The sequence below is a fragment of the Scylla paramamosain genome, unplaced genomic scaffold, assembly GCF_035594125.1.
Source record: "Scylla paramamosain isolate STU-SP2022 unplaced genomic scaffold, ASM3559412v1 Contig62, whole genome shotgun sequence".
NCBI lineage: Eukaryota > Metazoa > Arthropoda > Malacostraca > Decapoda > Portunidae > Scylla > Scylla paramamosain.
In genome coordinates, this window is record NW_026973727.1 from 455,001 (window position 1) to 472,622 (window position 17,622).

Here is a 17,622-nt window from a genome sequence, read left to right on the forward strand (position 1 = left end):
TTGTAAACACATCGAAGGAGCAAGCTCGTTGTGGCTGCATCGAGCCAACAATCTCGTTGTGGCTGCATCGAGCCAATCCGTTTGTTGTGGCTGCATCGAGGCAACAATCTCGTTGTAGCTACATCGAAGGAGCAAGCTCGTTGTGGCTGCATCGAGGCAACAATCTCGATGTGTCTGCATCGAGCCAAACCCTTCGTTGTAACTGCATCGAGGCAACAATCTCGTTGTAAATACATCGAAGGAGCAAGTTCGTTGTGGCTGCATCGAGGCAACAATCTCCTTGTGGCTGCATGGAGCCAAACCCTTCGTTGTAACTGCATCGAGGCAACAATCTCGTTGTAAATACATCGAAGGAGCAAGCTCGTTGTGGCTGCATCGAGGCAACAATGTCATTGTGGCTGCATCGATCCAAACCATTCGTTGTGTCTGCATCGAGCCAAACCCTTCGTTTTGTCTGCATCGAGGCAACAATCTCGTTGTAACTACATCGAAGGAGCAAGCTCGTTGTGGCTGCATCGAGGCAACAATCTCGTTGTGTCTGCATCGAGCCAACCCCTTCGTTGTGGCTACATCGAGGCAACAATATCGTTGTAGCTACATCAAAGGAGCAAGCTAGTTCTGGTTGCATCGAGGCAACAATCTCGTTGTGGCTGCATCGAGCCAAACCCTTCGTTGTGACTGCATCGAGGCAACAATCTCGTTGTAGCTACATCGAATGCGCAAGCTCGTTGTGGCTGCATCGAGGCAACAATCTCGTTGTGGCTGCATCGAGCCAAACCCTTCGTTGTGGCTGCATCGAGGCAACAATCTCCTTGTAGCTACATCAAAGGAGCAAGCTCGTTGTGGCTGTATCGAGGCAACAATCTCGTTGCGGTTGCATCGAGCCAAATCCTTCGTTGTGGCTGCATCGAAAAACAATCTCGTTGTAGTTATATCGAAGGAGCAAGCTCGTTGTGGTTGCATCGAGGCAACACTCTCGTTGTGGCTGCATCGAGCTAAACCCTTCGTTGTAACTGCATCGAGGGAACAGAAGGAGGCAGTAGACACCTGCCGAAACGATAATTACTCCCAGTGAGGTCTAAAGCACTCCGCTTTAGACATGAAGCACTGTTCAGGGGGTGCTGTGAACTTATCATTAAACCCAGCTGTGACCTCACTGAACGTTTCCCTTTGTGTCTCACAACACAAAGGGGCAGTCACAGCCTGCCCTCTAAAGACAACTCTCTTCCTCCACACAAAACTACAAGCACCTAATAAAACACAAACCCTTCACTCAAAAATTTTAAAATCATCATGGCGACTCCTACACCAGCCTCGGAGTCCCCATCTGGGGAGGGGACCATAAATGTCCCCAGGTCGGACTGCCTTTCTGTTGACGACCCTAAGTGTCTTGACACCCCCCTCAACTTTTTTTTCATTAACTTCTGCAACATTCGCGGTCTAAGATCTAATTTTCAATCTGTAGAGCACCACCTCTCCTCTTCTAAACCTCATCTTCTTTTCCTCACTGAAACTCAGGTGTCTCAGGCAACTGACAGTAGCCCCTTTTCTGTTCCCTCCTACTTTCTCTATCCTCATTTTCGATCCAAAGCTGGATGCTGCGTTTGTGTGCGCAATGACTTAACCTGTTCTCGTGCCCACGCTCTTGAATCTTCCGAGTTTTCCACCATCTGGCTACGACTACAGAGTCACTCTCATACTAAATTTATCTGTGCTGTATACCTCTCACCTAACTCCTCTGACTATAAGAAATTCTTTGACTACTTAACTTCCAAAATGGAGCACATTCTGACCCTCTTCCCTTTTGCAGAGATCTCCATTCTTGGAGACTTCAATGTTCACCACCAGCTTTTGCTTTCCTCTCCCTTCACTGACCATCCTGGTGAACTAGCCTACAACTTTGCTATCCTCCATGACCTAGAGCAATTGGTACAACACACTACTCGTATTCCTGACCGTCTTGGAGATACACCCAACATTCTTGACCTTTTCCTGACCTCTAATCCTTCTGCTTATGCCGTCACCCTTTCTTCTCCGTTAGGCTCTTCCGATCACAATCTCATATCTTTGTCTTGTCCTATCACTCCAATCCCTCCTCAGGATCCCCCTAAGCAAAGGTGCCTCTGGCGTTTTGCCTCTGCTAGTTGGGGGGACCTGAGGAGGTATTTTGCTGATTTTCCTTGGAATGACTACTGCTTCCGTGTCAGAGACCCGTCTTTGTGTGCTGAGTGTATAACAGAGGTGATAGTGTCTGGCATGGAGGCGTACATTCCTCACTCTTTTTCTCGTCCTAAACCTTCTAAACCTTGGTTTAACACAGCTTGATCTCGTGCTATACATGATAGAGAGGTGGCCCACAAAAGGTACTTAAGCCTTCCATCACCAGAATCTCATGCAGTTTATATTTCTGCCCGGAACCATGCCAGGTCTGCTCTCCAACTAGCCAAAAACTCCTTCATTAACAGAAAATGTCAAAACCTTTCAAGATCTAACTCCCCTCGTGATTTCTGGCATCTAGCCAAAAAATATTTCCAATAACTTTGCTTCTTCTTCTTTCCCTCCTCTATTTTAACCAGATGGCACCACTGCTATCACATCTATTTCTAAAGCTGAACTCTTCGCTCAAACCTTTGCTAAAAACACTACCTTGGACGATTCTGGGCTTGTTCCTCCCTCTCTTCCACCCTCTGACTACTTCATGCCACCTATTAAAATTCTTCGCAATGATGTTTTCCATGCCCTCGCTGGCCTAAACCCTCGGAAGGCTTATGGACCTGATGGGGTCCCTCCTATTGTTCTCCGAAACAGTGCCTCCATGCTTGCACCTTGCCTAGTGAAACTCTTTCAGCTCTGTTTGTCATCATCTACCTTTCCTTCTTGCTGGAAGTTTGCCTACATTCAACCTGTTCCTAAAAAGGGTGACCGTTCTAATCTCTCAAACTACCGTCCTATTGCTTTAATTTCCTGCCTATCTAAAGTTATTTAATCTATCCTCAACAGGAAGATTCTTAAACATCTATCACTTCACAACCTTCTATCTGATCGCCAGTATGGGTTCCGTCAAGGCCGCTCTACTGGTGATCTTCTGGCTTTCCTTACTGAGTCTTGGTCATCCTCTTTTAGAGATTTTGGTGAAACTTTTACTGTTGCCTTGGACATATCAAAAGCTTTTGATAGAGTCTGGCACAAAGCTTTAATTTCCAAACTACCCTCCTACGGTTTCTATCCTTCTCTCTGTAACTTCATTTCAAGTTTCCTTTCTGAACGTTCTATTGCTGCTGTGGTAGACGGTCACTGTTCTTCTCCTAAATCTATTAACAGTGGTGTTCCTCAGGGTTCTGTCCTGTCATCCACTCTCTTCTTATTATTCATTAATGATATTCTAAACCAAACTTCTTGTCCTATCCACTCCTACGCTGATGATACCACTCTGCACTTTTCCACGTTCATAAACGTCCAACCCTTCAGGAGGTAAATATATCATGCAGGGAAGCCACAGAATGCTTGACTTCTGATCTCTCTAAAACTTCTGATTGGGGCAGAGCAAACTTGGTATTGTTCAATGCCTCAAAAACTCAATTCCTCCATCTGTCAACTCGACACAACCTTCCAGACAACTATCCCCTCTTCTTCAATGACACTCAACTGTCCCCCTCTTCTACACTGAACATCCTTGGTCTGTCCTTTACTTATAATCTGAACTGGAAACTTCACATCTCATCTCTAGCTAAAACAGCTTCTACGAAGTTAGGTGTTCTGAGACGTCTTCGCCAGTTTTTCTCATCCCCCAGCTGCTAATTCTGTACAAGGGCCTTATCCGTCCATGTATGGAGTATGCTTCACATGTCTGGGGGGTTCCACTCATACTGCTCTTCTAGACAGGGTGGAATCAAAAGCTTTTCGTCTCATCGACTCCTCTCCTCTAACTGAGTGTCTTCAGCCTCTCTCTCACCGCCGCAATGTTGCATATCTAGCTGTCTTCTACCGCTATTTTCATGCTAACTGCTCTTCTGATCTTGCTAACTGCATGCCTCCCCTCCTTCCGCGGCCTCGCTGCACAAGACTTTCTTCTTTCTCTCACCCTTATTCTGTCCACCTCTCTAACGCAAGAGTTAACCAGTACTCTCAATCATTCATCCCTTTCTCTAGTAAACTCTGGAACTCCCTGCCTGCTTCTGTATTTCCACCTTCCTATGACTTGAATTCCTTCAAGAGGGAGGTTACAAGACAGTTATTCATCAATTTTTGACTATTGCTTTGACCCTTTTATGGGACTGGCATCTCAGTGGCCATTTTTTTATTAGATTTTTTTATTGGATTTTTGTTGCCTTTGGCCAGTGTCTTTCCTACATATAAAAAGAAAAAAAAAAGAAAAGAAAAAGAGAGAAAACGGAGACAAGGCGACAGGTGCTGGTTGACAAGGTGAAATCCGTTTTCTGTGGTTTATTAAAGTAGGGGAACCTATTCTGTAACAAACACCTCCACCTCCACCTCATCTATGAAGGAAGAGGAGGAGGAGGAAGAGGAGGAGGATGTATAATCTTGTGTTTTTTGTAAATAAAGTGATATTACTTTGATTTCTTCCTCCTCAATTCCTCCTCCCCTCCTCCTCCTCCTTCTTTTCTCTTCTTATCTCTTTCTCTTATTCTTCCTTGAGGATGTCCACTATAGCATTTTGTGGAAGGATATGAATGGGGCTTTAATCAGAAATAGTATTTGTAAACAGGTTACTTGTCAAGGTCACTCCGGATTTTTCAAGGTCACTGCTTGCTCCTGTGCTCTGCTTCACGGCTCTTACTTAAATTGTATGCGTTTGTAACATTATTGTTATTACTGTTATTATAATTCTTCTTCTTCTTCTTCTTATTATTATTATTATTATTATTTTAAATAAAAGATATTATTGCATTAATTCATCTTAATTTTATGATCCTGCCTCCATTTCATCACACACACACACACACACACACACACACACACACACACACACACACACACACACACACACAGCTGGGAGGAGGAGGAGGGGACATTGGTCAGTCTCTCTCTCTCTCTCTCTCTCTTCATATTATAAGTGCTAACAATAACGGTCTTTTATTGGAAGCTTTAATAAATGAACATAAGGAATCCGTGTGAAGCCGAAGACCCAGTCAATGGTGGCATCTGAACGCATGAGTCGCCCAAACCTTTTCATATTCATATGAAAAACTTCATGAAGGAATATGTATGTGGTGCACTGAAAAAAAAATAAATAAAATAAATAAATAAATAAGATAAATAAATAAATAAATAAAAGTCAAAGATCAATTCAGTTTTTTTCTCTTTTCTTTTATGCACATACCTTATACAACATAATTTCTATCTTGTTTCAAAACTCAAAGAATTTCAATAATGAGCTATAGTAACTGTATTGCTAGATTATTGCATATTATTAATATTATTATTATTTTTTTTTATATAATTATTGTTGTATTCATTAGGTAAGACCAGTTAAGTTGAGAGGATGACCAGCAAAACAAGTTGTAATCTTCAGTCTTGCCAGTAAGTAATTAGCAGATCTCTGACGGCCCTGGATTGATTGATTGATTGACTGATACATTTATTGTTGTATTAATAATGAAATACAACAAAGGAGGAGGACGGACCTTGCCACCCACCCCTTGGGCAAAGACTTTAGGGTAAAGCATCAAAAATATAAAAATAGAGTATACATTACAAAAATATGAGTAAATAAATAAATACAGATATTGCACACCTTATTGCATAAATATCCTACAGTCCGGGAGCAAACGGCCCTGAAGTTGCCCCCTTTGAAATCCTGGATAAGAAGGACCTGGTGACGCGGGATACAAGAGGCTAGAGGGGACACAGCAGAATTAATATCAACAAAATACAACATAAAATCTCACTAGAAAGCAAAATTAATAATATATACAAATAAACTCATCTCGACATTTTGAGGTCGACGCCACAACAGTCAGATTCTAAGTGTAAGTGCAGAGTCTAATTCTTTTACCCATATCTCCATTAAATTCAACCGTCACGCGTTCCTGCTGCTTTTTAATGGTTGCCTAATGGTTCCCCTCCCTGTGTTGAGATGATGGGGGAGGAAATAGTGGGAGAAATGGGGGGAAATACACTGTTACCGTTTGTTTACATTTGTGGGAGGCGAAAAATGCGTTCTCTCTCTCTCTCTCTCTCTCTCTCTCTCTCTCTCTCTCTCTCTCTCTCTCTCTCTCAAAAGTCGTGAGGGATTGTGGGAAATTAGGCAGCGAAGGATAGAAGGTAAAGATTATGGCCTTGAATATACTATCACTATCATGTGCTTTCAAGGACATTCTTTCGTCACTATCAGACACCCACACCTCTCCCAGTCACCGTCTTGATCTTGATGGTACAGCCTGGCTCAGGATCACCCTTTGGATCGGCAACTCCTGTAGAGGAAAAAAAAAAAAAAAAGAGAAACGAACAGCATCTTCTATCCTAATTGTTCCTACATCTGGCACGCCACATTCTCTCCAGAAACTCTTTCACCGCCTCAATCATCCTTTCATTCGCCTCTCTACACAGTCCCAGCAACAACACCATTCATTCATTTCCTGTCTTCTCCACTCTTTCATTCCTATCATGCCCTAACTCAGTCAGTATCACTTGCATCATCTCATTCCTGTCTCTGGCATACTGCACACACTCCAGCACCACATGTTCCACCGTCTCATCCTCTCCCATGTCACACATCTGGCACACTTTGCTGCGGGACTCAGACCACCTGTAACTCCTTGCATTCACATCCATACACTGTGCCCTCGCTCGGAAGAGATCACCGCCCAGGCTTCCATCATACCACTTTTCATACCTCGGAGCCTCTTTCTCCTTGTACCATTCCAGGGTCTTCTTTCTTTCCATTTCATTTTTCCATTCATTCAGTCCCACACATTTCACTTCTTTGTCTATCTCATTCTTCCATTTTCTCACATCCCATTCGGCTCCCACTCTGCCTACTATTGTTACCACCCATTCACGCTCATTTTGATTCCTCCCAGCCATTCTTATCGCCCACACAACTTGCAATCCATTCCTGTCTGTCATTTTCATGCACCTCTTCTTCATTTGCTTCCACTTTCATTCCACAGGTACACCTTCCTTGCTATTCTTGTATCATCCATTCTCTCAAGCCTAATCTTGTACCTAAGTGTGGCTTTTGTGAGTCTTTTTCTAAAGGTGCTCCATCCCATGTCACCTCTCAAGGCTTCAACTGCTGTGCACCTCGGTGCACTCAGTGCTATCCTTGCTACTCTATTCTGGTCCACTTCTAACTTCTCAATTTCACTTTCATTCCATGCAATCATATCCATAGCATACATTATACATGGCACAGCCACACTCTTCCACACTTCTCTCAACACATCATACTTACTTGCTCTCATCCTTGCCACGCTTCCCAATCGACCTACCCACTGGTTTACCATACTTATCTTTTCATTTTTTGCCTTTGCACACCCACTAGGACTCATTCACATCCCTAAGTACTTGTATTCTTGTACCTGTCTCAACTCATTCTCTCCAAGTCTCCATACCACATTACTTTCATCCTCTGACCTATTCACAATCATCACTTTGCTTTTCTCACTGCTAAACTTTACTCCAAAGTCTTTACCATAGCCATCCACCACATCCAACAAACTTTGAAGCTCATCTGCCGTTTCACTCGTAACAACTACGTCATCTGCATAAAGAAGCACACATACTTTATCATTCCCCACACTTACCCCTACATTCATTCTTCTCATCCTAGCTGCTAGCTCCTCTGTATACAAGCTTAAAAAGGGTTGGTGACAATATACAGCCCTGCCTAACTCCTCTCTCAGTCTTCACCCAGTCTGTTTCTGTCTCCTAGTCTGTATCTAGCTCTTGTGTCCACATACATACTTTGCACTATGTTAACTATCTTTGCACTCAATCCAATCTTTTCTAAGACTCTAGCATTTCTCTGTTCACTCTATCATAAGCTTTCTCTATATCCTGAAAACCTAGGTACAATTCATCCCCATTCTTCTTTTTCTACTCAATCACTTCATTCACCACAAATATAATGTCCTCAGCTCTCCTTTCCACACGAAAACCACTCTGTTCTTCACCAGCACTCCAGCTCTCTCAATCCATTTACACAGTCTCTCATTCAACACTGCACTGAAAACTCTACCTATTGTATTCACTAATGCAATGGGGAGTTTTTGGAACTCAACCGCTAGATGTCGTTGGTGCTCATCTAACTGTAGGAAAGAGAGCTAGAATATTGTTGTAGTAAATCCCAGGTGCGTAAAGATGCATAGAACATTGATCATCATGATACTATTGAAATGATGTATCGACTTTTCAATGTTCGGTATGGTTAATATTGACAGAATGTGGTCAAATATTTTTTTTTTTTTTGAGATTATCGAGTAAACTGCTAGCATTATCTTAAATAAAGCATATTATTAGTATAAAAGCTATTGATTTGGACGATGAAAAAAAAAATAAAATAAACAATCACACTGTACTATATAGCATGACACAACCTACTCACTAACATCGTGATATATGGCTCTAGTTTTTTTTTTTTTTTTTTTTGTGGGTATTTTAGCATTCCTCTCACGAAGCGAGCGACAAGGCAAAGTAATTGAGAAGCAAAACAAACATCTCTCAGGCGATCCTGCTGCTGCTGTAGTGTCCAGCTGCCGTAATCCATTGCTTAGGGCGTAGTGGAGATGGGCACCGCACCAACATTCAGCTTCTTGTCCAACAACGTGTTTCTTAAGTTCAACCAGCGCGGCCGAGTCAGGTGTTTGTTTTGGTTAGAGATACAGCATTACTATCGCCAGGACACTCGAGGTGCCAGTTCTTTTTATTAAAATTGCCGTTTCCATAAACTAGGAAGGAGATCTATGTACTTTGGACTTTTGGTTGTCACAGACATGTTGCCTTTATGTTTACTGTCGTCTAGATTAAGACGTTTCCAATCAAGAGTGTATTCATTTGGAAATCTTAAGATGACCAAATAGATCTAAATGCCGATTCACTAGAAAATCAACTTAGGTAAATGAAAAGAGTTTGAGTTTACTTGTGTTACTACTTAGAAGGGATTACGTAGAAAAATATATTATATAAGCCCATTGCATCTTCATGTAAACAGAATAACAGTGTAGGTATATCTGATATTGCTTGTATGTGAGAGAAGAGTGTGTGTCTGTGCTGCCACCTGCTGACAACCACTCGTTATGAAAACTCCCCATTGTTACCTTCAGGCTGCCATCGCATACGCATTACCTTCATTCCCTATTACGTTACAGATATGACACCTGAATACTACTGATGCCGTCGCCACCACCACCACCAGCACCACACCAGTCCATTAATAATTAAAACAAATATTTCCTGTTCATGTATTTTGTCTACGTAATGAAACAGCGGAGGGAAGCATCACGTAGACAGACAGACACAGATTGCTCTCTCCACCAGTCCTCCATCAACAGACTGACTGACTGATTGAAAGACGGACCGACAGTCACAGATTACTCTCTCCACCAGTCCTCCATCAACAGACTGACTGACTGATTGAAAGACGGACAGACAGACACAGATTACTCTCTCACCAGTCCTCCATCAACAGACTGACTGACTGATTGAAAGACAGACAGACACAGATTGGTCTCTCAACCAGTCCTCCATCAACAGACTTACTGACTGACTGACTGAGTGATGGAAAGCCGGACAAACACAGATTGCTCTCTCCACCAGTCCCCCATCAACTGATTGACTGACAGAAAGACGGACAGACAGACAGGTGGTGTACTAGTATTTATCTGTTCAGCTTCTCAACTTACTTAACTGCAACCTCAATCATATAACTTTCATCATCAGAGTCAGGAAAGTTGAAATACTGATTCTACAGTTTGAAGTTGTGCAGTCGCAAGAATTTGAATTGAAAAAGGGAACGCCTGCTTATTTAGAGATACAGTTCCAGACCAGAGGTTGTTATTGTTACTGTTATTATTATTATTATTATTATTATTATTATTATTATTATTATTATTATTGTTGTTATTATTATTATTATTATTGTTATTATTATTATTGTTATTATTATTATTATTACTATTATTATTATTATTATTATTATTATTATTATTATTATTATTATTGTTATTATTTTCATTATTATTATTATTATTATTATTATTATTATTATTATTATTATTATTATTATTATTATTATTATTGTTGTTGTTGTTGTTTTTGTTGTTGTTGTTGTTATTCGCAGAGAGAAACATTCTGTGCCTTTGAAGTCAGTTGCATCTTTCAGCTACACCAGAATTATGTTATTCTTTATTTTTTCAAGTCAATAGCATCTTTCTTACAGCTAGAAAAAAATAAATAAATAAATCCTTACAAAGTCAACATAGCTACAAAATAATTTATCCATATAAAGAGAAGCATTATTTCTTACATTTTAAGCCAACACATCTCTCTCTCTCTTACAGCTACAACAGACTTTACTCTTGCTATGAAGGACTTCCATACAAAGTTCACCAGGAGAAGGACCCTTCGGGCCATCAGCGAAAAGCAGCGAGTGACCCTGGACGTCATACAGAGGTGGGAGGTGCAGCACATTGAAATACAAGACACAACTCCTGTCACTGGTGTGCTCTACCTGGATGGGATGACATCGCCTGTCATTGATATTGCTGACCCTGCACAGGTGTGTGTGTGTGAGAGAGAGAGAGAGAGAGAGAGAGAGAGAGAGAGAGAGAGAGAGAGAGAGAGAGAGAGAGAGAGAGAGAGAGAGAGAGAGAGAGAGAGAGAGACCACACAATTCAAACTGCATTTTCTCTGGTTAATTTTTTTTATGGTGTACAGAATTAGATGATGAAAGAGATGAAGAGTTGGGTGTTATAACTTTAATTACTATTACTACTACTACTATTACTTCTACTACTACTACTACTACTACTACTACTACTACTATTACTACTACTACTACTACTACTACCACCACCACCACCACTACCAACATCACCACTACCACAACTACTATTACTACTACTACTACTATTACTACTACTACTACTAGTACTACTACTACTACTACTACTACTTCTACTACTACTTAATGATATGTATATAAGTGTGTGGTGCTTTGTCTGGACCAGCTCCTGTGGGACTGGCAGCCTGGCATATAGATAGACGGATTATTATTGCAGCACTACTCCTACCATCACCACCTGCTATTACTAAAAGTCTTAGGATATCAGACACTCAAGTAAACCTAACCTTCAACTTTATTCCCTTTCACTCACAACACTGCAAAGAAAACCACTCTTGGAAACACCAGCTCCACGTCCATCACAGGGAAAAGTACAACACCACCACCTCTTCCTACACAGGTTCGAGAGCAGCTGCTGGACATGACGGAGAAGAAATCCCACGTGTACCTCGGTGGGATCCAGACCATGCACTACAGAACATTCGAAGACTAGATGGGACTTCTAGGAATGCTGGGCACTGTAGTAGGGGATGTGAAACCCTTCTGTGGGAGGTAGGAGGGATGTGTGACAGTGTTTGGGAGGCAGGAGGGATGTGTGACAGTGTTTGTTTGGGAGGCAGGAGGGATGTGTGACAGTGTTTGGGAGGCAGGAGGGATGTGTGACAGTGTTTGGGAGGCAGGAGGGATGTGTGACAGTGTTTGTTTGGGAGGCAGGAGGGATGTGTGACAGTGTTTGGGAGGCAGGAGGGATGTGTGACAGTGTTTGGGAGGCAGGAGGGATGTGTGACAGTGTTTGGGAGGCAGGAGGGATGTGTGACAGTGTTTGGGAGGCAGGAGGGATGTGTGACAGTGTTTGGGAGGCAGGAGGGATGTGTGACAGTGTTTGGGAGGCAGGAGGGATGTGTGACAATGTTTAGAATGTGCAGGCTGGGTGTTGAAAGCTATGGGTTAGAGAATTTGACCTCTACTGAAGTGTAAGGGTGTTGGAACTTGTTAGGGAAAGGATGGGAAGAGAATAAGAGAATAAGAGCAGGCAAGGATGGAGTGATGGAGTCTGTGACGGAAGGGATAAGAGGTGAATGAGAGAATTTGAACAAGTAAGGATGGAAACAAATGAAGGATGGAGTGATGGAGTGTGTGAGGGAGAGGATAGGAAGGGAATAAGAAGACTTAAACATGCAAGGATGGAAATAAATGAAGGATGGAGTATGTGAAGGAGACAAGATGAGAGAAAGAAAATTAGAACATTCAAGGTGGAAACAGATAGAGGATGGAGTGATGGAGTGTGTGAGGAAGAGGAAGAGGACAAGGGAAGAATCAGAGGGTTGGAGCATGGATGGAGGAAATACAAGGACAGGAATAAACAGATGGATAAATAAATAGGGAAAGTAAAGGAGGCTTGGAAAATATGAAACTGTTGAGGAAATGTAGAAGAGCTGGAAAGTACTTGATAGAATAATGACATTACAAAAAGTAAATAGTGACGTGACAGATCTAGTGATATAAAAGAAGTTGAAAATGAATGAAAATATTGATGATGCTATTGTTAATGATGTGTTGATTGTAATGCAGCACAATCTGCCACCAGGAAAGCCTTCAGGTTGTTGAGAAATGACCCAAGAATCTTCAGGGAGACTGCATCAAACAGTATTGTCAACGCTAACACCTATAGATATGTGAGTAGTAGTAGTAGTAGTAATAGTAGTAGTAGTAGTAGTAGTAGTAGTAGTAGTAGTAGTAGTAGTAGTAGTAGCAGTAGTAGTAGTAGTAGTAGTAGTAGTAGTAGTAGTAGTAGTAGTAGTGGTAGTAGTAGTAGCTGCTGTTGCTGCTGCTGCTGCTGTTGTTGTTTACTGACAAAAACACACGTAATACAAAAAGTTACAATCTCATTTTTTGTCCAACTTGAATAGAAATAAAAATAGTCTTGTAGATGTGTAATAGGCATAACACACACACACACACACACACACACACACACACACACACACACACACACACACACACACACACACACACACACACACACACACACACACACACACACACACACACACACGGAGCATTCATAGCTTTAAAGATGAATATAAAGAATTAACACTTAAAAAGATGGAACATGTTGTGTGGCTATCTGGGCCAGTACATGCCACTCATTTCTCTCAAAGCTAATTATAATTCACAATTAAATTTTTCGGTGTATTTATTTCATGAAAAAAAAAAAAAAAATGACTTGGCAGCCAACTTTTATTTTTCATTAAATATTCTTAATTTTCACTCTATTTATAAGTTTTTTTTTACCTTACTAATGATTTACAAAAGAATAGGACAAAACACTGCTTTTAAGTTCATAGAAAGTACTCAGCATACTAGAAGTATTAATATAGATTTAGTTTGCCCAACATTCTGAAGTGATTTATCTAGAAAATAATGTTATTAGTTTTGTTTCAAGAACATTTAACACCTTATCTCTGGATACAAAAAAAAAAAAAAAATGAAAGAAGGAAAACTATATAGATATAAATAAGTAAAAAAATCTATTAAATTTACAAAATATATAATATCAATTGTAACTCAGTCTTTTTCTTCATTTATTGCTGTAGATAATGTCACTAATTACTATTACTAATGTGTTATATCTAAATAGAAGTATAATTCTGTAAGTTATTATGCTATTATTATTTTGTTGAAATTATTATTGTTTCCCACAAATGTTCCAGTTATATTACTCATGTATATGTATGTATGTATGTATGTGTGTATGTATGTATGTATGTATGTATTATTATGTATGTATGTATGCCTAAGTGTATATGTAAGTATATGTATGTGACTATGTGTGTGTATATGTATACTTGTGTGTGTGTGTGTGTGTGTGTGTGTGTGTGTGTGTGTGTGTGTGTGTGTGTGTGTGTGAATATGTGTATGTATGTGTACGCATATAATTAACGTTAATTTATATATTTTTTGTGTGTGATGATGTATATCTTTGAAAACGATCATTCACACCAAAGCGTGACTGCTCTCTGTGTGACAATGGCTCAACTCAAGCAAGTCTGCACGAGCTGCGGCTCAACACTTCGCTAGAAAATGCAAATGTTACATTAATTCTTGTATTAATATTATAAAGCAATAAACATTACTTACTTACTTACTTACTTACACACACACACACACACACACACACACACACACACACACACACACACACACACACACACACACACACACACACACACACACACACACACACACACACACACATACACACACACACACACATAAAAATATATATTATTAGGAAATTATTTGGAATCGTTCAGTTGAAGCCCTAAGGAGTAAAAAAAATTGAGGGATTATTTTCTGGAAAGAAAAAAAAATAGGTAGTGTCAGAAAGGAAGATTAAAATATATTAAAAAAAATAGACTAAAATATGTTATTCTTAAGAAAAAAAGACGTACTTACCGATTTTTCTATTTATTTTCATTGGTGTAATAAAAAAATTCCTTAATATTTCCCACCTACTTGAATTATTCTTTATCAAAACTGTGTAACGTAAAATTTTTGTCTTGTTCGCACCGGTGTAATAAACATAAATCGTGACTATTTATTAGGTAGACCATGTAATGAGTGAAGAAATACGCCACGCCGTCAGTAAAAGCACAGGCCACCGTGACGACCTCGCACCAGTCAAGATAAGAAGACTGGGAAGTGGGAAGGCCATGACGCAACACCCTGCTGCCCTTCCACTGCGGTATGCAACAATTCACAACACTAAAACAACGTACGTTCCCCTCATCACCATCTACAGGAAACACAAGGCATAGAAAGGAATACATTTTGATATTTACAAGAAAATAGGTCTCGGAGTGGTTAGTGATTAAAAGATGTGTCAAATAGCAGTGAAAGGGTTACACACACTCAGAAGGCGCAGTCCAGGAAGGTGGAAGGCGAGAAAGTCTGACCACTCCTCCTCCTCCTTAAAAGAACATGAGAACTTAAGAAAATAAGGAAAGTTGTAAGAAGCCATCAGGTCTGCACGTGGCAGTCCCTGTACGAAACACACCTCCCTATTTCCACCTATCGTCCCCATCCAGTCTAACCCTTCAAACTACCGCCTTATTGCTGACAGGCCAGTTCCAGAGTCACCCTTTTTCCTCTTGCTAGCTAACCAACAAAAGTGCTTTAGCCGTCGTCAGGTTCCACAATCAACTTTGCACACTGCTTGTCGTTTGGGGGAGTACCGAAAACAGAACTGGTAAGGCAAAAGGATCAATTCCACAGTCTTTTCGTAAACTATCAACCAAAAACGCTTCCTAAGTTGGTAAGCTCCCGAACAAATAAGAGGAGTGTTTCGTTTGAATAGCTTACGAAGAGACTAAAGCTGACCCGGTATATTCACTCGTAGTCTCGTCTGTCCTCGTCATATATAGAGAGAGTCACGGCATGTCCATTTAAGCAAATCCTGACCCCGCTTCTTGATGGTGATAGTGCACTGAAGAAGTAAGTTGACATACGCAGGGCACAGTAAGCGCGGAGCCAGTGATACAGACAGTTAGGAAAGCAGAATGTCAACGAAAGGATGGTAAAACAAGGCAGTGCTCACAGATTCATTTGAGTTGGAGAGAAGAGAGAAGTGTTGCTCGGGTGACCTGGAATAGACAAAAATGATGATGCGTATAGGATGTTTGGAAGACATTTGTACTGCAGTATTACCGGAAATAGATTATGATGGTGGTGGTGGTGGTGGTGGTGGTGATGAAGAGGAGGAGGAGGTTGTGGTGATTGTGATGAGAAAGATGGAGATTATTATGATGGTGATGATGATGGTGAGGAGGAGATGAGAGAGAGAGGAGGAAGAGGAGGAGGAGAAAGAGGAGGAAGAAGAGGAGGAAGAGGAGGAGATGAACAAATTTCTAATGATGAGGAGGCGGAAGAGGAAGAGAATATGTTGATGATGAAGAGGAGGAAAAGAAGAACGAGGAGAAAGAAGAAGAGGAGGAAGAGGAGGAAAAAAAGAACGAGGAGGAAGAAGAGGAGGAGGAAGAAGAAAAGAAAGATGAGGAGAATGATGATGATTATGATGACAATGACTGCAACACACCGCCACAAATCGCAGTGGTGGTGGTGGCGCTGAGTGTTTACCCACCCAAACAATTAACAAAGACATAAATATAAATAGAAAATAAATAAAAGATAAAGAAAAATCATACGAATAGAAATCATGCTCTCTCTCTCTCTCTCTCTCTCTCTCTCTCTCTCTCTCTCTCTCTCTCTCTCTCTCTCTCTCTCTCTCTCACACACACACACACACACACACACACACACACACACATCTAGGATTAATGTTCCGTGTGGAGTCTGGCAACGTAACGCTTCAATGCATGACTCGAGTCAGCGCGGGTTAGTCTCACGTGACAATAAAGGCCATTGAATATAAGTACGTCCCCTGGAGATTTTATATTACACCTCATCTTTAATTCACGTATCCTCCTACACACTAAAGAATGCTATAGATATTTCCCGCACTGTCAGACCGTGGACATTTGGCTCAGCTGCGTGAACAATACTCCAAACAAGGAACCTTCGAACTGAGACACTGAATCTGTAACTCTCAGCCGCCTTAGTCCTGCTCGCCTCGCCACTGCCGCGTGGTTACGACAAGACAGCGGGCGGCCGCGTACTAGTTTCCTTAGTACTTGTGCTTCCGTGTCAATACCGTGTGCTGTAAACTGCTGAACGAACTGAGATACTCATTCAGTTTTGGTCGCCTCTGCATTATCTCGTGGTGACGTAAAGGTGACGGCCCGTGTGTTAGTTTCCCCGGTAATTGTGCCTCCGTAACATTACTGTGTGCAGTGGTCGTGAGAACTGCGAGGCGGCGGTGCAGACTGTGCCGTGGAGAGCCGCGGAGTGTTGGAATCGCCTCTCAGTCACCTTGAAGGCGTCATATTCCCTCCCTGCTCTTCCCCGTGTCTTCCTGTCTATGTTGGTAATGTACTAGTCACTATTTTGTGTGCATGTGTTTTGTTTATTTATCATTTGTGCATAGAGGAACTGAAAGGTTAGCAGCCTGCAGTGTTTTTGGTCAACCCATATTTTGCGTATTTGTTCAGTCATTACTTGCTTGTTACTTGCGCATAGAGGAAGTAAGGAAGGTAATAAGCTGCAGTGTTTCTGATCACCCTGTGTTCTGCGTATCTGTTCAGTCGTTGTTTATTATTTGTGCATTGAGAAGCTAGTAGCAAACAGGATGCAGCGTCTCCAATCACCACTTGTCAACTCTTCTCTTGGCCTCAACATTTCAATTGGTCTCCTTGTTCATGTTCATTTTAATAGTGTCACTGTTTGGTGCAAGTGTTTAGTTGATGTTGTTGTTGTTGTTGTTGTTGTTGTTGTTGTTGTTGTTATTTTATCTGCGCACAGAGGAACCACTAGGCTACAGCGTCTCAGATTACTCATAATCTTTCCCTTTCTTTCCCTGCCCATCACAATCTTTGCTTATTTCTTAACAATTGAGGTTTTCCATGTTGGTATTATCGTTAGTTCAGTGATGCTACGGATGTTTTCAAGCCACAGCTTTGACGATTTGCTCAGATGAA